Genomic DNA, 26,055 nt, shown 5'->3' with positions numbered 1-26,055 from the left:
ATTTGTTCTTAACTGACTTGCCTAGTTAAATAAAGGTAAAATGAAAACATCAAAGCTATGAACACATATGGAATCATGTAGTAACCAAACAAGTGTTAAACAAATCTAAATATATTTTATCTTAACCAGCTCCACCTGGAATGCTTTTCCAACAGTCTTGAAGGAGTTCCCACATATGCTGAGCACTTGTTGGCTGCTTTTCCTTCACTCTGCGGTCCATCCCAAACCATCTCAATTGGGTTGAGGTCGGGTGATTGTGGAGGCTAGGTCATCTGATGCAGCACTCCATCACTCTCCTTCTTTGTGGTCAAATAGCCCTTACACAGCCTGGAAGTGTGTTTCCTGTTGAAAAACAAATGATAGTGGGACTAAGTGCAAACCAGATGGGATGGTGTATTGCTGCAGAATACTGTGGTAGTCATGCTGTTTAAGTGTGGCTTGAATTCTGAATAAATCACAGACATTGTCACCAGCAAAGCACCCCCACACCATCACACCTCCTCGTCCATGCTTCACGGTGGGAACCACACATGCAGAGATCATCCATTCACCTACTCTGCATCTCACAAAGACATGGAGGTTGGAACCAAAAACCTCCAATTTGGACTCATCAGACCAAAGGACAGATTTCCACCTGTCTAATGTCCATTGCTTGTGTTTCTTGGCCCAAGCAAGTCTCTTCTTCTTATTGGTGTCCTTTAGTAGTGGTTTCGTTGCAGCAATTTGACCATGAAGGCCTGATTCACGCAGTCTCCTCTGAACAGTTGATGTTGAGATGTGTCTGTTACTTGAACTCAGTGAAGCATTTATTTGGGCTGCAATCTGAGGTGCAGTTAAATGCCGATTTCTGAGGCTGGGAATGCTAATGAACTTGTCCTCTGCAGCAGAGGTAACTCTGGGTCTTCCTTCCCTCTGGCGGTCCTCATGTGAACCAGTTTCTTCACAGTTTCTTCATAGTTTTTGCGACTGCACTTGAAGAAACGTTCAAAGTTCTTGACATTTTCTGTATTGACTGACCCTCATGTCTTAAAGTAATGATGGGCTGTTGTTTCACTTTGCTTATTTGAGCTGTTCTTGCCATAATATGGACTTGGTCTTTTACCAAATAGGGCTATCTACTGTATACCACCCCTACCTTGTCACAACACAACTGATTGGCTCAAACGCATTAAAGGAGGAAAGAAATTCCACAAATTCACTTTTAACAAGGCACACCAGTTAATTGAAAGGCATTCCAGGTGACTACCTCATGAAGCTGGTTGAGAGAATGCCAAGAGTATGAAAAGCTGTCATCAAGGCAAAGGGTGGCTATTTTGAGGAATCTCAAATATATTTGGATTTGTTTAACACTTTCTTGGTAACTACATGATTCCATATGTGTTATTTCATAGTTTTGATGTCTTCAATATTATTCTACAATGTAGAAAATAGTAAAAATAAAGAAAACCCCTTGAATGAGTAGGTGTATCCAAACTATTGACTGGTACTGTATATCACTTGTTGGCCTATCCCTCTGTACTGGTACAGATCTAATACAGTACTCACACCACTCCTCTCAAAGTCCCTCCCCCTTGACCCATCTTCCTCTCTTTCTTCACTGCCTCAGCATATGATAACTTCTGCGCTACTCTAGCCCTGAAAACCTCAACCTGCCTCTTTCGCACTGGACATTTCTGATCCACAGTCCCATGGGCACCCCAACAAATAACAAATATCCTGTGGTGGAAAGTACATGAATGGACTACTGAAGTTTTTCAGGGTATCTGTACTTTACGTTGCTTTTTTTGACAACTTTTACTTCACTACATTCCTAAAGAAAATAATGTACTTTTTACTCCATACATTTTCCCTGACACCCAAAAGTACTCGTTACTTTTTGAATGCTTAGCAGGACTGGAAAATGGTCCAATTCACACACTTAGCAAGAGAACATCCCGGGTCACCCTACTACCTATGATCTGGCGGACTCACTAAACACACATGCTTCGTCTGTAAATGATGTCAGTGGTGGAGTGTGCCACTGGCTATCCGTACATTAAGATAACAAGAAAATGGTGCCGCCTGGTTTGCTTAATATAAGGAATTTTACATTTTTATTTACATTTTGATACTTATGTATATTTTAGCAATTACATTTACTTTTGATACTTAAGTATATTTAAAACCAAAATACCTTTAGACTTTTACTCAAGTAGTATTTTACGTGGTGACTTTCACTTTTACTTGAGTAAGTTTCTATTAAAACGTATCTTTACTTGTACTCAAGTATGACAATTTGGTATTTTTTCCACCACTGCACATATCCCTACTTTCCCCAATGCTACACATTCCTTTGTCTCATGCCCTTATGCACACTTCTCACACCTAGGAACCTCCCTCCTACACACTGCTGCCACCTGCTCATAAACTTGACACGTGTAACAACGTAAGGCACAAAAAGCTCATATGGGATAACTTATATATCCTAACATCACTTTGTCGGGCAAAGATTCAACATCGAAACGCAAAAGAACAGACAACGACTTCTGTTTCACCACTCACGCCACCCTGTCTGCGTTGCACCAAATGACGAGCATCACAAACACTGTGTATCTCCCCTTTAGTTGAAGTGACTGAACACTGGGGTGTATTCTTTACGTTTCTTAAACGGCAGCAAACAGAACGAAACGGGGAGGGACCTAGCGGAATTTGTCCAATAGTAACTCTCGTTTGGACCACAGGAGGTTGGTGGCACCTTAATTGGGGAGGACGGTCTCGTGGTAATGGCTGGAGTGGAATAGGTGGAATGGTATCAAATACATCAAACACATGGTTTCCAGGTGTTTGATGCCATTCCATTTACTTCGTTCCAGACATTATTATGAGCCATCCTCCCCTCAGCAGCCTCCACTGGTTTGGACTAATGATTACACCCTCAACGTGCAGAATCGGCAACGTTCTGAACTTGTTTCCAGTTTTAGTTGATTAGAAGGGGTTTTGAACTTGCAAATAATCATTATTTAATTGGTAAATGTTGTACTTGTGAGCAAAACTGAACAGAGAGTGTGTTTCATTGCCATTGCCATTCCAATACCAACCCTTACCCAATACATATGTGAAACTCACAGAAGGCTGCTGAGGGGAGGACGACTCATAATAATGTCTGGAACGGAGCGAATGTAATGGTATCAAACACATGGAAACCATGTGTTTGACGTATTTGATACCATTCCACCCATTCCGCTCCAGTCCTTACCACAAGGCCATCCTCCCCAATCAAGATGCCACAAACCTCCTGTGTTGAAACTACAGTCATTTGAAACGAATGTGCCCTATATCCTTCCAACAGTGGACTCTTGATTAGCCTGTCACAGTTGACAGTGGGACTACCTGCCCTCTTGTTCTTGCAAACTGCCTCCTAGGGCCCCAATGGAGAAACCCCATGTTGGGACCCCAGAGAAAATTGCATTGTGATAACGTTTTCCTCAACAGCTGTTTTCCCAACCTTTCCAACTTATACCCATCCTGTTGTAAAAATGTTGCACGTTTCATAGAATTATGGAACCAATGGGAAGCTATCAAGACATTGTAATTGTTTTACTTATCACGCTTTGAAAATGTCAATGATTCATAATTAATATCATATTTTATCACAATATTTTAAAGCAGCAGCTTGCCACATGAGTAAGTCTTTCATAATCCATCAGAGGTCATATGAGATATATATATATATACACTGCTCAAAAAAATAAAGGGAACACTAAAATAACACATCCTAGATCTCAATGAATGAAATAATCTTATTAAATACTTTTTTCTTTACATAGTTGAATGTGCTGACAACAAAATCACACAAAAATAATCAATGGAATTCCAATTTATCAGCCCATGGAGGTCTGGATTTGGAGTCACACTCAAAATTAAAGTGGAAAACCACACTACAGGCTGATCCAACTTTGATGTAATGTCCTTAAAACAAGTCAAAATGAGGCTCAGTAGTGTGTGTGGCCTCCACGTGCCTGTATGACCTCCCTACAACGCCTGGGCATGCTCCTGATGAGGTGGCGGATGGTCTCCTGAGGGATCACCTCCCAGACCTGGACTAAAGCATCCGCCAACTCCTGGACAGTCTGTGGTGCAACGTGGTGTTGGTGGATGGAGCGAGACATGATGTCCCAGATGTGCTCAATTGGATTCAGGTCTGGGGAACGGGCGGGTCAGTCCATACCATCAATGCCTTCCTCTTGCAGGAACTGCTGACACACTCCAGCCACATGAGGTCTAGCATTGTCTTGCATTAGGAGGAACCCAGGGCCAACCACACCAGCATATGGTCTCACAAGGGGTCTGAGGATCTCATCTCGGTACCTAATGGCAGTCAGGCTACCTCTGGCGAGCACATGGAGGGCTGTGCGGCCCCCCAAAGAAATGCCACCCCACACCATGACTGACCCACCGCCAAACCGGTCATGCTGGAGGATGTTGCAGGCAGCAGAACGTTCTCCACGGCGTCTCCAGACTGTCACGTCTGTCACATGTGCTCAGTGTGAACCTGCTTTCATCTGTGAAGAGCACAGGGCGCCAGTGGCGAATTTGCCAATCTTGGTGTTCTCTGGCAAATGCCAAACGTCCTGCATGGTGTTGGGCTGTAAGCACAACCCCCACCTGTGGACGTCGGGCCCTCATACCACCCTCATGGAGTCTGTTTCTGACCGTTTGAGCAGACACATGCACATTTGTGGCCTGCTGGAGGTCATTTTGCAGGGCTCTGGCAGTGCTTCTCCTGCTCCTCCTTGCACAAAGGCGGAGGTAGCGGTCCTGCTGCTGGGTTGTTGCCCTCCTACGGCCTCCTCCACGTCTCCTGATGTACTGGCCTGTCTCCTGGTAGCGCCTCCATGCTCCGGACACTACGCTGACAGACACAGCAAACCTTCTTGCCACAGCTCGCATTGATGTGCCATCCTGGATGAGCTGCACTACCTGAGCCACTTGTGTGGGTTGTAGACTCCGTCTCATGCTACCACTAGAGTGAAAGCACCGCCAGCATTCAAAAGTGACCAAAACATCAGCCAGGAAGCATAGGAACTGAGAAGTGGTCTGTGGTTACCACCTCCAGAACCACTTCTTTATTGGGGGTGTCTTGCTAATTGCCTATAATTTCCACCTGTTGTCTATTCCATTTGCACAACAGCATGTGAAATGTATTGTCAATCAGTGTTGCTTCCTAAGTGGACAGTTTGATTTCACAGAAGTGTGATTGACTTGGAGTTACATTGTGTTGTTTAAGTGTTCCCTTTATTTTTTTGAGCTATATATATATATATATATATATATATATAGAGAGAGAGAGAGAGAGAGAGAGAGAGAGAGAGAGAGAGAGAGAGAGAGAGAGAGAGAGAGAGAGAGAGAGAGAGAGAGAGAGAGAGAGAGAGAGAGCAATCTGAAAATCAACAGATGGGCCATGGTCAAGCACATCTTTACATAATTTGTCATTTGTCTTATTCCATGATTTTCTGCAGGACATGAGCTCAATTGATTTTAATTTAGCTTTTGAGTTTGTGTAGAGACATAGGCTACAGTTCCATTCTAACTGCATCCCCAGGCTCAATTAGTGCACAGCTGGCAGGTGGACATGATTAGTTCCATCCTACAGGAGTCCACTCAGGCTTTGCCTCATAGGACCCTGGTTGGGCACTCCAGCCTACAGGAAACCATTTTATTTTTTCCGTGGGCTCTTGGTTTCCTCATGACAAGGATGTGTGCACCATTAACCCACCATGCAGTGCTGTTTATCTGTGTGAACACTCGGCGGTAGGAAAAACACACATCCTGAAGTCCCTAGTTATCATCACCAGCCTACTGTTTACCAGGAAACTCTTCTCTTGCTGCCTTACAGTCCCTATAAACCACCCAGACACATGGCTAGCACAGCAGTCGCAACATATATAGTGAGCCAGAAATACCCAATGTCAATAAAACCTGTGTCCACTGTCTGGTCATGTTTAACATCCCTGTCCTGAAACTCAGTGACCTACTGAGGAGGGGAAAACCCCAAGGGGAAAGAAAGAAGAGGAAAAAATGTATAATGTGCAGTATGCATATTATAATTTTTCAACAGGAGTACATTTACATGACTAAACCTTTACAACACGAGGCCTACTATGTTGAAGTATTGGTCTGTGCAGTGGTGAAAAATTATTTAAAGATGCCTTCATCAAACACTGCGTCTACATGATGTCACTGATGCACTAGATCTGTCCTCCATATGAGCCAGTCGTAGCAAACTGATGTTCTGTCTACCTAGCATGCAATGAGTTATTTTGTTTCCCATCAAGTATTCATTGCGATTGGTCCTTACTTACAATCTGAACCACAAATTATTGATCATATCTCCTCATCCACTTCTTCAGATCTTAAACTAGGCTACTGTAATGAAGAGCGATCATGTATGACAAAGAGTTGAATAAAACTCTAATGTGCACTTTGACGTGATCACCTACTGTATTAGTTCAATCCCACTGAAAATGTATCAACCATATACTTTAGGCCTTCAACAAGATAATAAATCAATTTGCCAATTTCGTTTTTGTTTATTGTGAAAAGTCTAATTGCAATCAAATGTTTACTATTTTATACTTGTATCTCTCTCTCTCTCTCTCTCTCTCTCTTCTCTCGTTCTTCTTTCCTGTCACAGTTTTTCAGTTCGCTACTTGCCTCTCCTCCTCTCAATCCACAGTCTGCGACTACAGACCCTCCCCCGATGGATGCGGCTGAAACCAACGCACTGAAGTTGTGAAGTTATACTACTGCTCTTTCTTCACTGACTTCATCTGGAACTCATTTTCCACCGCTGGAAATGTGTTATAATATCTTGAGGTAGCCTACTTCGAGATCGCAAATACAGTGGATTAACAACAAATGCTTTTCACCCAAGTGAGTACAGAAAACATATGCGTTTAGAAAACAAACGATAAAGTCTCTATTGTAAAACCAAGATTATGATTATGCCTGAGTACTTGCAGATTATTCAAACTGTAACGGTCATATTTAGATCTGTATGATTTTTTAAATTCTCTCCCATACTGTTGTCTTGCTCTTTTCTCTGAAGTACAGCACATACAGTAATACATCCTGACATGCCTGCTTATTACCATGTATATTAGTAGATAGAAAATAACACGTGAATACTGAACGCTTGTATTTTGTGAGTATTTCTTGTCATTAATGTTTGCTCGGGCATAGCCATATCCTCAATCATCATAACTAAACCGGGTCAATTTATATTTTGTTAAAAGGATTAGCCTATAGTCTTGATATGCAAAACATATCTGACTATCATAGAGTGCCATCTTAATGTGTATTGTTTGATCAGGCTTGCAGTTGATTGGTTTAGGGTTCAAGTTGTTTCAAAGACGGTGCCACTTTCATTTTATTAAGCACCTCTGGGGTATTCCAAGATCTTAATTGACCTTGAGGCCTATGTTGTGGCAAGGCAAGAGTCATGACTAATGGTAACAAAATGTGGAGATGAGGTGGTTGTCACTTCTCGCAGTGTGCGACACATTGTGACATGGTCTGAGTGATTGAGTCAACTTTCAACACTTCCATGTGTAGTCTGTCAAGTTGGAAACATACCAAATAGGACAAACATAGGGAGTCCTTTGGTGGATCTGGCTCACCCAGTGGTTTTCATATCTATGCAGGGGCGAAAGTCTGATATCAACTTTGGGGGGGACAATTACATGAAATTTTCTCAAGAGCAATTCCTGAGGGGGACACCAAAAGTAGTGCTGTAACACATAGCCTACATTGTAATATGGTAAATGTATATTGAGGAACCAAAGAAATAAGGTGTTTGCCGTACTCCTAACTACCGGTACCCAAAACTACACAACTACTCACAACCGCAATACCATTGCCTTTAACAAATCTTAGTTCAGTCACCAGTTTAAGTTGAGAGTGGGGGTATCCATGGCATTTTCCAATTATGTTCCTATTTTACAAGTCCAAAAAATTGAGAACCTTTCATAATGTTGCCAAACAAAGACTCAACAAACTTACCTGAGACTCCGTCTCTGCCAGTCTGTCCCTGCATATCTGTCCCCAACTCTGCTGTCTGTGTGCCATCTGTTGCCTGCTCTGCCTAATGACATCATTGTGAAACATTTCCATTAGAATTTCATTTCTTTCTTATGAACATTTTATCAACTAGTCTTTGAGATATTAGGCTACTAGGGTTCTTACTTTGCGTTTTGGTGTACTGAAAAATACTCTGATGTCCGTCTTTTATTTTTCAGCCATTTTTCTACCTGGCTGGCTGGCTACACACACACACAGTGTGTAGGTTATTTACAGTAGGAGATGGGCTTCTATCATCTTATCTTTTATCATTCTATTTGGGCTTCGATCCAAAAGGTAGCTAGCAAATGTGAAACGGATTAAAATGACAAGAGTTGACAGCTGTATGAGTTCACCATTTACACAACATATGCTGCAACCTTTTGTAATTTTAATAGTTTGTTTCATATTGGCTGGCTTCCAACAATAGCTGAATTTGCAAAGCTAGCGAGCACCAATTCAGTTTCAGTGGTGTTTGCTATAATCTTTGCTACCCGGGTTAAATAAAATATATAAATGTTCCCTTGCGACAATTTAGCTTTTGCAACGAGACCATTAAATATATTTAAGACAATGGTAGAAGAGAGTGTAGTTCTGTTCAGTTTGGACTTCGGTTTATCGCTAACCTTATCACAGGGACTTTGAAGCACTAACTTGATCTCGGAATAAATTGATGATAGCAAAGATTCCATCTTTGACGAGGCCACATAAATGAAATAGGTACTAGCTAGCTTAATAGTTAATATTTGCGCGCTACGTTCATTGAGTGCCTTTCAGACAGTGGCTACGACCCCTCTGTTATCTTGCCAGTGGATCAAACCATTGTGAGGAAAAGGGTGGGGGGGTCGCAATCTTTTGAAACTTAAAAACGTGCTATTAAGTGTCTATAATCAGCACAATTGCTTTCATTGCGTATTATTCATATTATTTAAATGACATAGTTATGTTTCAGTGATATATTGGGGGGGACAAATCATATTTTTCCCAGGATGGGGGGGTCGTGTCCCCCCCGTCCCCCCCGGGATTTCCGCCCCTGTATCTATGTTGAGCGCATTTCCTCTTTGGATGACACATATACAGTTGAAGCCGTAAGTTTAAATACACTTAGGTTGGAGTCGTTAAAACTCGTTTTCAACCACTCCACATATTTCTTGTTAGCAAACTATAGTTTTGGCAAGTTGGTTAGGACATCTACTTTGTGCATGACACAAGTAATGTTAACAACAATTGTTTACAGACAGATTACTTAATTTACAATTTACTGTATTTCAATTCCAGTGGGTCAGAAGTTTACATACACTAAGTTGACTGTGCCTTTAAACAGCTTGGAAAATTCCAGAAAATGATGTCATGGCTTTAGAAGCTTCTGATAGGCTAATTGACATCATTTGAGTCAATTGGAGGCATACCTGTGGATGTATTTCAAGGCCTACCTTCAAACGCAGTGCCTCTTTGCTTGACATCACAGGAAAATCAAAAGAAATCAGCCAAGACCTTAGACCTCCACAAGTCTGGTTCATCCTTGGGAGCAATTTCCAAATGCCTGAAGGTACCACGTTCATCTGTACAAACAATAGTACACAAGTATAAACACCATGGGACCATGCAGCCGTCATACCGCTCAGGAAGGAGACGTGTTCTGTCTCTTAGAGATGAATGTACTTTGGTGCGAAAATCCCAGAACAACAGCAAAGGACCTTGTGAAGAGGCTGGAGGAAACAGGTACAAAAGTATCTATATCCACAGTAAAACGAGTCCTATTTTGACATAACCTGAAAGGCTGCTCAGCAAGGAAGAAGACACTGCTCCAAAACAGCCATAAAAAAACCAGACTACGGTTTGCAACAGCACATTGGGACAAAGAACATACTTTTTGGAGAAATGTCCTCTGGTCTGATGAAATAAAAATATCGCTGTTTGGCCATCGTTATGTTTGGAGGAAAAAGGGGAGGCTTGCAAGCTGAAGAACACCATCCCAACCGTGAAGCACGGGGGTGGCAGCATCATGTTGTGGGGGTGCTTTGCTGCAAGAGGGACTGGTGCACTTCACAAAATAGTACACCATCATGAGGTAGGAAAATTATGTGCATATATTGAAGCAACATCTAAAGACATCAGTCAGGAAGTTAAAGTTTGATTGCAAATGGCTCTTCCAAATGGACAATGACCCCAAGCAAATTTGCAAGCAAAGTTGTGGTAAAATGGCTTAAGGACAACAAAGTCAAGGTATTGGAGTGGCCATCAAAAAGACATGACCTCATCCTATAGAAAATTTGTGGGCAGAACTGAAAAATCGTGTGCGAGCAAGGAGGCTTATAAACCTGACTCAGTTACACCAGCTCTGTCAGGAGGAATGGGCCAATATTCATCCAACTTATTGAGGCAAGCTTGTGGAAGGCTAGCCAAAACATTTGACCCAAGTTAAACAAGTTAAAGGCAATGCTACCAAATACTAATTGAGTGTATGTACATTTCTGACCAACTGGGAATGTGATGAAAGAAATAAAAGCTGAAATAAATCATTCTCTGTACTATTATTCTGACTTTTCACATTCTTAAATTAAGTGGTGATCCTAACTGTCACATGCGTCGATGAAAGGTGACCAAAACGCAGCGGGTATAGTGACCATCTTCTTTTATTATTAATAAAAGAGAACACTTAAACAATAAACCGACAATCAACAGTTCTGCAAGGCACACGGCTATACAGAAAACAACCACCAACAAACCCAAAGGAAAAAACAGGCTGCCTAAGTATGGCTTCCAATCAGAGACAATGAAAAACACCTGCCTCTGATTGGAAACCATACTCGGCAAAAACATGGAAAAAGAAACATAGAAATAGAAAACTAGAACCAAAATCCCCTAGAACCAAAAAAACCCAAAACACACAAAACAAACACGCCCTGACCATACTACAATGACAACTGACTCCTTACTAGTCAGGACGTGACACTAACTGACCTAAGACAGGGAATTTTTACTTGGATTAAATGTCAGGAATTGTGAAAAACTGCGTTTAAATGTATTTGGCTAGGGTGTATGTAAACTTCCGACTTAAACTGTACTCTTTGTATGGCTATTTCTTATTGCTATAAAGGTAAGCTATATGTCTTTGTTTGTCACCCAGCTTTACCTTAGGACTGCGAACTGGCCTAAAATCCTCCAGTGTAGTACCCAAAGAGATCTTGTGAATGGAGGCTCTTGGGAGAACCTGGCACTGTTGCACATAGAAACACTTTAAATCTCAACACCTGGAAAGGAAAGATAGGATATGTGATTTACACTGTAAGCCGCTGCCACCTGGACCTGACAGCACCTAAACTCCCATCTACTGTGCTCTTCAAGACTGCTCACCAAAATCCTCAGGAAAACACATTGATATTCGTCTGTAGTATGCTGACCTCTTTACAAAAGTAGATACCCACTGGGCACAGACGTCAATTCAACATCTATTCCACGTTGGTTCAATATCATTTCATTGAAATGACGTGGAAACATCATTAATTCAACCAGCGTGTGCCCGGTGGATAAATCGAGATTCCGTGTGGATTTTTCTGTCTGATGTCCATACATACTGCTCTGCATATCTACAGTACACCTCTTGGATACGTGTCTGTTTGTCTACAGACTGTTACTGCCATCAGTGATTACTGTATGAAGATTTGGTGATCTCTTTTCTGTCTGTGGTCTAACTACTGATTCCTCTCTTCAATCAAACAGCTGGAGTTTATCCATTGCTCTCCTCTTACTGGCCTTCTATGACCATCTGTTTCTCCATCCAAGAGGTGAAGTATGGAGGTCTGGTGAGCCATCGGATATGTTTTGGTTTGGGATGACACTGGCCAGACACACCAGAGCCGAGGTAGAAATAGGACGAGTAGAGATGAGGTTGTTACAGTATATTTACTTCACGTTAATTTGATCTTCCAAATGGCAGAAACCCTCTGTTTATAAAGGTTTATTGTAACTCCACATAGTACACTGGGTCTCTATGTGTTTTCTTTTGAAAGCTATGGCTTTTCATGAAAGGTTTATACCAGGCCACACACCATTTGTGTGTTGTTATTGAGTTGAGATTGTAGTTGTGGATCCTTGCTTGTTTTTTTATCCAAACATGTCACTTTTTGGACTCAAAACATTGTTTATATAGAAGGTGGATTAATGGTTGTACTGTACAGAGGGCCTGGGAGGTTCTTACGAGGTTTTTTGACATTGTAATCTGGCAGATTTAATGTTGTCAAATCTACACAGCAAACTCCTAGTTGATTCATAAACCTCCCAAGGATTTCTTTCACAGCCAAAGTGATTGTCAATATTACAATTAGTACTTGACTTGATTTGATGATTGGTCAATCTTGTCTTTTCAGTCTTTTGTGCAGATAAATCATCGTAATGGAAAACAGCAAAAAGCAATGGCACGTTCAAAAGAAGGTGACAGAGATGTAATATTCCTAAGACATGCTTGTATAAGTCTCTCAACCCCATATGCTCTGCAGCCGTGCAGATAATTTGGAGCAGATACGACTGCAGCCATGCAAGACGTGGTTTTGGACCGGTTTTGCTGTGGAACATGGACAGTTACTATAGGCTCTGGCTCAAATAAACTTTCATAAAGAACAGTTGGTTTGGATAGAGGATCGAGGGGGAGGGGACTGGAAAGGGCTAATGGAGTGACCACAGAGTACTTGTACTGTGGTGAGTGTCTTTGGAGCTGCTTGTGTTGTTGGTTGGTTGGGTGGGTGATGTTGGGTAGGGAGGGTGGTATTGTGGAGGGGTGGTGGAGACATTTGTAATTAAGATTTGGGGGCCTGTTCTGGTGCCTCTCGTTTCATGCGGTGTCTATAGAGGAAGGCTGTAACAAACAGAAACCTGAGCTGTAGAGGGAGGAAATGTATTCCCTTTAACGTCTCATTGCTTTCTCAGGCCGTCTTGAGAAAATGGTTGTTTTTTTCCACTCTTCGTTTCTTTCAGCAGCTGGTGTGAGGTCATTTATGTAAATGAAGCAAGAGCCATTTATTTTCTCAACTGTTGGATAAGAATTCATATTTATAATTTCATGTGAATTCTGAATGCTAAAATAAATAACTGTTATGTCATGCTTGGCACCCCATTGACATGTATTGGTAGAGCCCCACTTGATGTTTTTCCCAGTTCCCGACCTACAGCCAACCCAGTCGTCCACCAGCTGTGTGGAGCAGTGAGTCCATGGCTCTCCATCATGCATTTTATGAGATCCCCTCCCCTCACAAACATTTCCATTATTCAGGTCAGGTAATAAAAGGGAGAGTTAGTCACAGAGAAATGCAGAATGAGAGAGTATCCCTAGTCAACATCACCATTATTCAAAACAACAGTTTATGTTAGCATCCCAATGGATTTGCTCTTGGAAACTCTGGGTACAGCAATGCCAGTATTGGTATGATGGTGTTGGTAGAGGATAGTTTTTCTTTTACCAGCCTGAATCCCTCCTCGGTTGTGTTTACTTGTCAGAGGAAGGGAAGGTTGGGATGCAGACCTGGGTTTACAGGCAAGATGTTTCCTATCCGCTTCCTATTGTTTGTCCTAGTTCTGTCTCCCTGCGCTCCACAGCGATGAGCGAGGGGAAGAGCTAGGAGAATGTGGACTTGTGGGGGTTTGGGAGACTGGGATGTTTTAACTTAGTTTTCTTTTTGCACCATGGCAGATAAACAGAACAAACAAACTATTTGCGTCAAGAGACACCTTGGCCCCTGTGTTTTATAAGAGGTGAGCGAGCACATGAGTTAGTAGAGTCAATATTGAGCCATCTTTTTTTAAATGGTAGAATGACCTATATGATCAAGATGACCCCATTTAAAGGATGCTTTTGGAGTAGTGCTGAAGGAAAGGAAGAAGCAGTAACACTTACTTTTACAGTGTGTTAACTACAAGGAATTACTTGGTACCTACTCACAGCTATAGCCATTTATAGTTATTAGTTGTTAGGCTACCATTAGACCATGCCGCATTTCCACTTCAACTTATTTTTTTACGTAAGTTCAGATCTCTACTGATTAGTTCCCACTTTGCACACAGAAAAATAAAGTGTTACATTTGTTTGCCGTTTCCTTGATTGGCGAAGATCATAGCCAAAGAGGAAGGGATGCTCCTGGCCTCTCTCCTTCCTCACCTGCCCCCCGCGTTATTTGCCCAGGACAGTCCTGTGTGGTGGCGGTGGTGTGCATCTGGCCCTTGTCTCCAGGTTGCCCCCTGCCTTCCTGTTCTGTCGAGCAGACCTGCAGGTGTGACACAAAACATTTGTTTTACCATTACATTTTGCATGCATAACAACCACATGGCTGTATTTTCCTCTTACTCTTTGCTGAATTTATCACTTTTATGTTTTGGAGCCGAAGTGAAAAAAGTAACGCTGCCACCTATAGGTCTCAAAATAGGTTACAGCACCACCACTGTGAAAAGCATAGTCACAAAGACAAAGGATAGGAACATTTCTAAGGGTTCACCTTCAGGGTAGTACACGTGGCTCAAGTTCTAAAGTGACAAAATAAAAAAATTTGTTTGGTCTTTAACTTCCAAAAACTCAGAACGAGGGATATATTTTGGTTCTGTGAAGAAAAAGATGCGATAAAAGGATCACATTAATAAGGAGCAGATTTCCTCCTCGCCCTCCAAAAAAAGGCAGCGCACCGAAGGCCAGAGGCAGGCCAGTAAATCAATTGGGTTTAAATGAGAGGAATTTACTGGCCCAGACTGAACTTCCTGGAAAAACAGAGAGGTAGTAGAGATAGAGAAAGAAAGAGACAAGTACCTTATGATATGCATCCCACTCTTAGTTCTTCCCCTGGTTACTGTCCCATTGAGTTATTTTTGCTAGCATGTCACAGTACCTTTCTGATGTGCAGTCATTCAGCCATAATGCAGACAGAGGGACGAGTCTGTAGATGCACATCTGCCTGCACGTGTTTAGGTCTATGTCTCTTCATGCATTATGCATAATGACCTAACCACATACCCTGCAGGGTTTTTACATTTATGGGGGTACATGAGGTAAATAAAAGCCCAGATGGAACACCATTATTACTCCCCAAACAGGAAATGATGCCCAGAACTCATCCTGTAAATTTAAAGAAGATGAACAACAACAACAACAGAGAAAAGATATACCAACAGCTACCCAAATGGGTTCCAGCTCGTGCCTATCTCACTGACTGCTAGTAAACTTGCCAGCCAGCTACATTAGAAGTGTTGTCTTATTCGAAAGCAGATGCTGCGTGGTCGTAGTCTGTTATCGTAAATTGCTCTCAGTTTCATGGAACTGTGAAGTTAAAAAAATGGGAAGGCCCAGTGCGGTCAAACTTCTGTTTTGTATCGTGTTGTACAAGAGCTGATGAAACTAACAATGTAAAAGTATGAACAAATGTGATCAGTGTTATTTCCTGATAGTTTCTGGTTGAACATACAATATACACAGGACCTTCTAATTAGCAGGTTTGCATAGGAGGGAGTTTCGGCTTTCCATGGCGACATGGGGTAAATTGGTTAATAGACGAATAACAAAGAGCGTTCCAAACCGCTCTGCCAATAACAGCTAGTTTTCAGTTTTCCCCTTCCCACTCAGAGCATTCCCAGACAGTCCTAGCAAATGTTTTGCTTGAGAGATAGTTTTTTGCTTAAATGCAATTTTGCCCATTTGAATGGAAATCTATTACAGTAAGTTACTTAATTGTTACCAAGAAATGATTTAATATTGATATAAATGTCTTCATTAGGCCTTTAAAGCTAATGCCCATGGCATGAAATGTGTGGTGCTTGAACCCTGTGTTTTTGAAGAGGACACTGAATCAGATACTCAGCCATAGGATTCTGAAGGATCAGTGTATGTTACACTAAATGTGGAAAATCTTTGTTTATTCCTTGGGGTGTCTTTAGTTTTTCTAAAGATCTGCATTGCACGGAAACCTATACAGTGAGGGAAAAAAGTATTTGATCCCCTGCTGATTTTGTACATTTGCCCACTGACAAAGAAATTATCAGTCCATAATTTTAATGGTAGGTTTATTTGAACAGTGAGAGACAGAACAACAAAAAAATCCAGAAAAACGCATGTCAAAAATGTTATAAATAGATTTGCATTTTAATGAGGGAAATAAGTATTTGACCCCCTCTCAATCAGAAAGATTTCTGGCTCCCAGGTGTCTTAAAGGGAGTGCTCCTAATCTCAGCTTGTTACCTGTATAAAAGACACCTGTCCACAGAAGCAATCAATCAATCAGATTCCAAACTCTCCACCATGGCCAAGACCAAAGAGCTCTCCAAGGATTTCAGGGACAAGATTGTAGACCTACACAAGGCTGGAATGGGCTACAAGACCATCGCCAAGCAGCTTGGTGAGAAGGTGACAACAGTTGGTGCGATTATTCGCAAATGGAAGAAACACAAAAGAACTGTTAATCTCCCTCGGCCTGGGGCTCCATGCAAGATCTCACCTCGTGGAGTTGCAATGATCATAAGAACGGTGAGGAATCAGCCCAGAACTACACAGGAGGATCTTGTCAATGATCTCAAGGCAGGTGGGACCATAGTCACCAAGAAAACAATTAGTAACACACTACGCCGTGAAGGACTGAAATCCTGCAGCACCCGCAAGGTCCCCCTGCTCAAGAAAGCACATATACATGCCCGTCTGAAGTTTGCCAATGAACATCTGAATGATTCAGAGGACAACTGGGTGAAAGTGTTGTGGTCAGAGGAGACCAAAATGGAGCTCTTTGGCATCAACTCAACTCGCCGTGTTTGGAGGAGGAGGAATGCTGCCTATGACCCCAAGAACACCATCCGCACCGTCAAACATGGAGGTGGAAACATTATGCTTTGGGGGTGTTTTTCTGCTAAGGAGACAGGACAACTTCACCGCATCAAAGGGACGATGGACGGGGCCATGTACCATCACATTTTGGGTGAGAACCTCCTTCCCTCAGCCAGGGCATTGAATTTGGGTCGTGGATGGGTATTCCAGCATGACAATGACCCAAAACACACGGCCAAGGCAACAAAGGAGTGGCTCAAGAAGAAGCACATTAAGGTCCTGGAGTGGCCTAGCCAGTCTCCAGACCTTAATCCCATACAAAATCTGTGGAGGTTCGAAACCTTAATGACTTGGAGAAGATCTGCAAAGAGGAGTGGGACAAAAGCCCTCCTGAGATGTGTGCAAACCTGGTGGCCAACTACAAGAAACGTCTGACCTCTGTGATTGCCAACAAGGGTTTTGCCACCAAGTACTAAGTTATGTTTTGCAGAGGGGTGAATTACTTATTTCCCTCATTAAAATGAAAATAAATGTAACATTTTTGTCATGCGTTTTTCTGGATTTTTTTGTTGTTATTCTGTCTCTCACTGTTCAAATAAACCTACCATTAAAATTATAGACTGAACATTTCTTTGTCAGTGGGCAAACGTACAAAATCAGCAGGGGATCAAATACTTTTTTCCCTCACTGTATATTAGGAATTACCATGCCTGTATTGTAGAAATACTTAAACTAAGGTATAGTGTAACATCCTAATCTGTGTTACTGTACCTATCAGGGTCGCTGTGTGTCCTGTTGAGACCATGGTTCCTTTTGCTTTAGTGTTAGCCAAGGCAGAGGTGGGTTGCTACCACACCCTGCCACTGGAGAGGGGACTGCAGCTAAGATCTGGGACTAGTAGTATGAAATCTGCATGAGATTCAACCAAGGGAAAGGGGATAGTGGCTAGAGATCGAAAGTGTGCGTGCACACACTTGTTGTGGGGGAGGGCATGTGAGGCCCTCCATGAAGTCACTGTTGTTCTCTGTGTGTGCACATCTGTGTTTATGTGGATGTTTGATGGAAGGTTTTTTAATGACCAGGCAATTTTTTGCTGTCCACATCAGTTCAGCATTTCCTTTTGTTAGAGTACATAATGCTTGGCTGTTTCCCTTAGTGAGAAAATACAGAACAAAACATTATTGGAATACTGTACCAGTGCTGCTCTACGGCCAATGATTAATTGAGTATTGATTGACAGACCGCAAAATTTAGGAAGTAGGAGATGCAGAGAGTGTTTTTGAATTTGCCACCGCCAGTGTAGTAAATCCAGATGTGCACAGTTTCAGACTACGGTGTGGTCATAAAACAGGCATGACTTTTCTAGACTTGTGTCACGACTTCCGCCAAAGTCGGTTCCTCTCCTTGTTCGGGCGGTGTTCGGTGGTCAACGTCACCGGTCTTCTAGCCATCGCCGATCCACCTTACATTTTCCATTTGTTTTGTCTTGTTTTCCCACACACCTGGTTTACATCTCCTCATAATTACTATGTGTATTTAGCCCTCTGTTCCCTCCATGTCTGTGTGGGGTATTGTTTATTGTCAGGTTGGCACGCTTCCAGCTGGTTTGCGACGGGTTTTGTTTTACACCCGTGCTTTGTGGCAGCCGGTACTTTGTACTTGGTGCTGCCTCACTTGTTCTTTGGGCATTTGTTTTTGTGACGCGGTTGCGTTCTGTTCAAATAATTGCCTCAGTAAAGTGCTTTGTCCACTCTTCTCTGCTCTCCTGCGCCTGACTTCCATGCACCAGTTACACCCAGCATTTGACAACTTGGGTGATCATAAGGAGGATTGATTTCGTAACAAAACTGAAGTGCCTATAGAAAAACCAAACATCATTGAGGACCATAGAAGCAGGTCAAGATAACATTATTACTCTCTTTTGGTCTTGTTATCTTTTGACATAAAGGTTGAACTTGTGGCTAGTTGATGAACTTAGACACAAGTGCTTTGTCGGGTGGTTTTTGTTTTCTGATGGTCCACTTAAGATTTCAAAGGCTTGTGACCTATTGGCCTTGTTGTGTATGTTGGAAGAACCCAGAAGAAAACAAACATGGATGAAAAGCTGAGTGTTATGTCTGGCAGTGTCATGAGAAGATCAGCCGAGGACGATACACATCATCTAGAATACTTCACTCAAGAGGTTCCCACAATGCTCTGGTCCCAAAACAAGAGAGAAGTTGAGTTAAAGAGACAACATGAAGAAAAAGAGCATGGAGATTCAAATAATGATTGAGGAAATTAAATTGACGTTATGGTGTAAATGTTGGAAAAATAGATATGATGTGGGACACAGAGTGGTAGAGGATATTTTCGAATAATAATGAAAGACTGCAATCTGCAGTGTCAAGCTCAAATTGGCGGTGGTCATAGTAGCTATATTATTGTTGTCACTGGCTGTCCATCCAGTGTGTTTGTGTAAGTATGTTAAGCTCTTTGTCTATGCTTGAAGTCCGGCCTTGTGTATACGACAATCACTTGTGTTTATAAAGTACCATCCGCATTCTTTATGATGAAGTCCACTTTTGTTTATGGAATTACATACATTTATACACTACCGTTCAAAAGTTTGGGGTCACTTAGAAATGTCCTTGTTTTTGAAAAAAAAGCAATTTTTGACATAAATTGATCAGAAATACAGTGTAGACATTGTTCATGTTGTAAATGACTATAGTAGCTGTTTTCTTTATGGAATATCTACATAGGCGTACAGAGGACCATTATCAGCAACCATCACTCCTGTGTTCCAATGGCACGTTGTGTTAGCTAATCCAAGTTTATCATTTTAAAAGGCTAATTGATCATTAGTGTAACGATGTGCGCTGAGAGTCGGGAAGCAAGTTTAGGGAGTGAGTGTTTTAATAAATGAAACATAATACAAAACAAGAAACACGAACAACGCACAGACAGGAAACAGAAACAATGACACCTGGGGAAGGAACCAAAGGCAGTGACATATATAGGGCAGGTAATCAAGGAAGTGAGTCCAGGTGAGTGATGACATGCAGGTGCGTGTAACGATGGTGACAGATGTGCGCCATAACGAGCAGCCTGGTGACCTAGAGGCCGGAGGGGGAGCACACGTGACAATTAGAAAACCCTTTTTCAATTATGTTAGCATAAATAAAACTGACCTTTAGACTAGTTGTGTATCTGGAGCATCAGCATTTGTGGGTTCGATTACAGGCTCAAAATGGTCAGAAACAAAGCACTTTCTTCTGAAACTCATCAGTCTATTCTTGTTCTGAGAAATGAAGGCTATTCCATGCGAGAAATTGACAAGAAACTGAAGATCTCGTACAACGCTGTGTACTACTCCCTTCACAGAACAGCGCAAACTGGCTCTAACCAGAATAGAAAGAGGAGTGGGAGGCCCAGGTGCACAACTGAGCAAGAGGACAAGTACATTAGAGTTTTTAGTTTGAGAAACAGACCCCTCACAAGTCCTCAACTGGCAGCTTCATTAAATAGTACCCGCAAAACAACAGTCTCAATGTCAACAGTGAAGAGGCAAATCCGGGATGCTGGCCTTCTAGGCAGAGTTGCAAAGAAAAAGCCATATCTCAGACTGGCCAATAAAAACAAAAGATTAAGATGGGCAAAAGAACACAGACACTGGACAGAGGAACTCTGCCTATAAGGCCAGCACTCCGGAGTCGCCTCTTCACTATTGACGTTGAGACTGGTGTTTTGCGGGTATTTTTATTGTTTCTTTAATCAGAACAACAGTTTTCAGCTGTGCAAACATAACTGCAAAAGGGTTTTCTGATGATCAATTAGCCTTTTAAAATGATAAACTTGGATTAACTAACACAACGTGCCATTGGGACACAGGAGTGATGGTTGCTGATAATGGGCCTCTGTACGCCTATGTAGATATTCCATAAAGAAAACAGCTACAATAGTCATTTACCACATGAACAATGTCTACACTCAATTTTATGTTATTTTAATGGACATAAAATGTGCTTTTCTTTCAAAAACAAGGACATTTCTAAGTGAACCCAAACTTTTGAACGGTAGTGCATGTGTAGTCCGACATCATGAGGAGGGTGATGTGTAGAGGTATGACTGATATCTGACTTTATACCCCCTCATATCTCTTCACTGTCAGGCGCCAAGGCCTTTTTCTAACTTTCATCCAATGACTTGGATGAGCATCATGATTATGGCATCATGTGTGAAGTGATTCAAGGGGTAGTATAACAATACGATTGTGGGGTCCAGGGCACCACAGGGTGACTCACAGAGACCTTCAGACTATAGGTTACTTCCTGTTGTAATGTCACCACCATATTGTAGTAGGACAAGGGATATTACTACAGGGTATGGCAGGAAGAGCAAAGGAAGGGGTAGTTCTGAACAAGCAAGCTACTGATGATGATTCATGCTGCAACACCGGTAAAATCAACAGTCCTGCGAATGTTTCACTGGTCATGATTATCAGGATGTCTAGAAGTCATAACACAAATTGTGTAATTGTGAAAATCTCAAATGATGTAGTAATTAATTGATTCGTTATTCAAGACCTGTATGTCAGGATGTTACAGTATTTCTTCAGAATAATTATGGTAAATATTAATCTACAGCTGAGGATTCAGTTATGAATGGGGTTATACCATTAGTGGATTGTTCTTTTATACCAACTAAACTATACTAAACAGCTTGTCTCCAGCATGGAGGTTCATTCACTATGAAAGCTCACTGTACACGCATGTGGTCTCTAGAATAATACCACTTGATTCTATGGTAATTATATATGGTCTCTAAAATAATACCACTTGATTCTATGGTAATTACATGTTCAGAATCCTGAACTGTTACTGGAGCCTTCTAAGCGATGGTCGCACGATAATGCCAACGGTGTGGTCTTTCTACCGTGTTCTTCAAGCCTGTGTTTTCTGGTTATGGTTTGTGGAAAGGCTATTTTTATTTACAAGAAGCCCAAGTGTCTCTGCACACGTTATGATCCCCAGTACATTACGACGCATATAATTACTGCTCTGTATGGTCATGTCCCTCCAAAACCTCAGCCAGGGCCGCCATTTTAGGTTTTCCACCATTTCATATAGTTAAGCTTGCATAGAAAATACTATTAATACCCTGAACAGTACTTTTTAATCTGAGGTGAGTGTTTTGGGGTGTACTGAACATGTACATATGCATGTGTTTTTATTCTGGCTAGAGCACTCCGGAGTGTTTGTGTTTGTGAGGACCCCTACACTTTCTCTGACCGACGAAACCACAGTCACTCTGCCTGTGGTTATGGTCTGGAGTGTGCCGGCCCTAGAGGTAGTTTACACTGTGTGGCTAGCTGGTTGCAGACGAGAACACACAAGCCCTCACTGTGGAGCAATGCCGCAGGGATGGACTCAACTTGGAGAGAGAGGCCTCAACTTGGCCAAACGCCCAACACAACAAGAGAGAATATGTTCCCAGAGTGTCAGTACAACACGTTTCAATTGGCCAGGCATTCATACCAACCTGATCTATAAGATGACTCCGAAGAGGATGGCTGACGTTTTATAGGGACATCAGAACAGCGATTACTCACCACAAACTGGAAGAAGCTTTTTCCTTTAACGAGTCCGATGAGAAGGATATACTGCTTTCCCGGGGCGGACAGGCCCAAATCCCCGTCATTTGCGTGAAGAAAAGACGGAGGAAAAGAGGGCGCAGGCCGGGCTGCCTTCTGAGAATCCGTAAGCGAGCGAGTAAACTCCCACTGCCATCCGTTCTACTTGCTAACATGCAATCATTGGAAAATAAAATTGATGACCTACGATTACGATTATCCTACCAACAGGACATTAAAAACTGTAATATCTTGTGTTTCACCGAGTAGTAGCTGAACGACGTCACGGATAATATAGAGCTGGCGGGATTTTCACCGGTAGAACAGAGAAGAAGCTACGTCTGGTAAGACGAGGGGTGGGGGTGTGTGTCTTTTTGTCAATAACAGCTGGTGCGCGATGTCTAATATTAAGAAGTCTTGAGGTATTGCTCGCCTGAGATAGAGTACCTTATGATAAGCTGTAGACCATACTATCTACCAAGAGAGTTCTCATCTATATTATTCGTAGCCGTCTATTTACCACCACAGACCGATGCTGGCACTAAGACCGCACTCAACCAACTCTATAAGGCCATAAGCAAACAAGAAAATGCTCATCCAGAAGCGGCGCTCCTAGTGGCCGGGGAATTAAATGCAGGCAAACTTAAATTAGCTTTACCAAATTTTTACCAGCATGTCACATGTGCAACCAGAGGAAAAAAAACTCTAGACCACCTTTACTCCACACACAGAGATGCATACGAAGCTCTCCCCCACCCTCTATTTGGCAAATCTGACCATAATTCTATCCTCCTGATTCCTGCTTACAATCAAAAACTTAAGCAGGAAGTACCAGTGACTCGCTCAATACGGAAGTGGTCAGATGACGCGGATGCTACGCTACAGGACTGTTTTTCTAGCACAGGCTGGAATATGTTCCCGGGATTCATCCAATGGCATTGAGGAGTATACCACCTCAGTCATCGGCTTCATCAAAAAGTGCATCGAAGACGTCGTCACCACAGTGACCGTACGTACATATCCCAACTAGAAGCAATTGATTACAGGCAACATCCGCATCGAGCTAAAGGCTAGAGCTGCCACTTTTAAGGAGCAGTACGAAAATAAAGAAAAATTGTATGAAATGTATGAAAAATGTATGAAATGTATGCTCTGGATAAGAGTGTCTGCTAAATGACAAAACTTTTTTTTTTTACCTGTTATGGCTAGGGGGCAGTATTTTAACGGCTGGATAAAAAACGTACCCGATTTAATCTGGTTACTACTCCTGCCCAGTAACTAGAATATGCATATAATTATTGGCTTTGGATAGAAAACACTCCAAAGTTTCTAAAACTGTTTGAATGGTGTCTGTGAGTATAACAGAACTCATATGGCAGGCAAAAACCTGAGAAGATTTCATGCAGGAAGTGGCCTGTCTGACAAGGTGTCGTTCTTCTTGTCTCTGTTTATTGAAGAGTGAGGATCTTAGCTGTCCCGTGACACTTCCTACGGCTGCCATAGGGTCTCAGAAGGCGGTAAAAAGCTGAATCGTGGCTTTGCAGGCTCTGGCTGAAAAAAAGTACCGCGTTTGGGTAGTGGCTGGTTACAGTACTGTGAGACTCAGGCTCGTGCCCGCGTCGACCGAAAGCTTTGTTTACTTTCCTCTGTTTAGCTAAATGGACATTCCCAGTCGGAATATTATCGCTTTTTTACGAGAAAAATGGCATAAAAATGGATTTTAAACAGCGGTTGACATGCTTCGAAGTACGGTAATGGAATATTTAGATTTTGTTTGTCACGAATTGCGCCATGCGCGCGACCCTTATTTACCCTTTCAGATAGTGTCTGGAACGCACGAACAAAATGCCACAATTTGGATATAACAATGGATTATTTTGGACCAAACCAACAGTTGTTATTGAAGTAGCAGTCCTGGGAGTGCATTCTGACGAAGACAACAAAAGGTAATCAAACTTTTATGATAGTAAATCTGATATTGGTGAGTGCTAAACTTGCCGGGTGTCTAAATAGCTAGCCCTGTGATGCCGGGCTATGTACTTAGAATATTGCAAAATGTGCTTTCACCAAAAAGCTATTTTAAAATCGGACATATCGAGTGCATAGAGGAGTTCTGTATCTATAATTCTTAAAATAATTGTTATGCTTTTTGTGAACGTTTATCGTGAGTAATTTAGTAAATTGTTAGCAAATTCCTCCGGAAGTTTGTGGGGGGTATGCTAGTTCTGAACGTCACATGCTAATGTAAAAAGCAGTTTTTTGATATAAATATGAACTTGATTGAACAAAACATGCATGTATTGTATAACATAATGTCCTAGGTGTGTCATCTGATGAAGATCATCAAAGGTTAGTGCTGCATTTAGCTGTCTTCTGGGTTTTTGTGACATTATATGCTAGCTTGAAAAATGGGTGTCTGATTATTTCTGGCTTGGTACTCTGCTGACATAATCTAATGTTTTGCTTTCGCTGTAAAGCCTTTTTGAAATCGGACAGTGTGGTTAGATAAAGGAGAGTCTTGTCTTTAAAATGCTGTGAAATAGTCATATGTTTGAAAAATTGAAGTTTTTGTATTTTTGAGGAATTTGTAATTCGCGCCACGCCTATCATTGGATATTGGAGCAGGTGTTCCGCTAGCGGAACGTCTAGATGTAAGAGGTTAAATGTAGGACACTAATCCGGACACTTTTAAGAAATCCCGCTATACCCTCAGATGAACCATCAAACAAGCAAAGTGTCAATACAGGATTAAGATTGAATCCTACTACACTGGCTCTGATGCTCGTCAGATGTGGCAGGGCTTGAAAACTATTACGGACGACAAAGGGAATCCCAGACAGGAGCTGCCCAGTAATGCGAGCCTACCAGACGAGCTAAATGCCTTTTATGCTCGCTTCGAGGCAAGCAACACTGAAGCATGCACAAGAGCACCAGATGTTCTGGATGACTTTGTGATTACGCTCTCAGTAGCCAATGTGAGCAAGACCTTTAAACAGGTCAACATTCACAAAGTCGTGGGGCTAGATGTATTACCAGGATGTGTACTCAAAGCATGCGTGGACCAACTGGCAAGAGCCTTCACTGACATTTTCAACCTCTCCCTGACCGAGTCTGTAATACCTACATGTTTCAAGCAGACCACCATAGTCCCTGTGTCCAAGGAAGAGAAGGTAACCTGCCTAAATGATTACCGCCCCATAGCACTCACGTCAGTAACCATGAGGTGCTTTGAAAGGCTGGTCATGGCTCACATCAACAGCATCCTCCCAGATACCCTAGACCCACTCCAATTCTCATACCGCCCCAACAGATCCACAGATAACGCAATCGCAATTGCACTCCACACTGCCCTTTCCCACCTGGACAAAAGGAACACCTATGTGAGAATGCTGTTCATTGACTACAGCTCAGCGCTCAACACCATAGTGCCCACGAACCTCATCACTATGCTAAGGACCCTGGGACTAAACACCTCCCTCTGCAACTGGATCCTGAACTTCCTGAAAGGGTGGTGCATACGGCCCAGTACATCACTGGAGCCAAGCTTCCTGCCATC

The 26,055-nt window shown here is 42.2% G+C and overlaps 1 protein-coding gene across 2 annotated transcripts in view; it reads left to right on the top strand.

The window, feature by feature from the left end:
* Positions 1–6,700: 6,700 nt before the first annotated feature.
* Positions 6,701–26,055, top strand: part of LOC106605310 (platelet endothelial aggregation receptor 1) — a 45,668-nt gene continuing 26,313 nt past the window's right edge. The window contains exon 1 of one of the 2 annotated variants that reach the window (XM_045718434.2): positions 6,701–6,912. The gene's annotated coding sequence lies outside the window, so the exon portion shown is untranslated. The remainder of the gene's footprint in view (positions 6,913–26,055) is intronic. The other variant, XM_014200789.3, reaches the window with a different exon arrangement.

This window comes from Salmo salar, chromosome 05 (assembly GCF_965601325.2).
Source record: "Salmo salar chromosome 05, fSalSal1, whole genome shotgun sequence".
NCBI lineage: Eukaryota > Metazoa > Chordata > Actinopteri > Salmoniformes > Salmonidae > Salmo > Salmo salar.
Note: the sequence above shows the minus strand (reverse complement) of the source record. Positions and strands in the feature narration are given on the sequence as shown.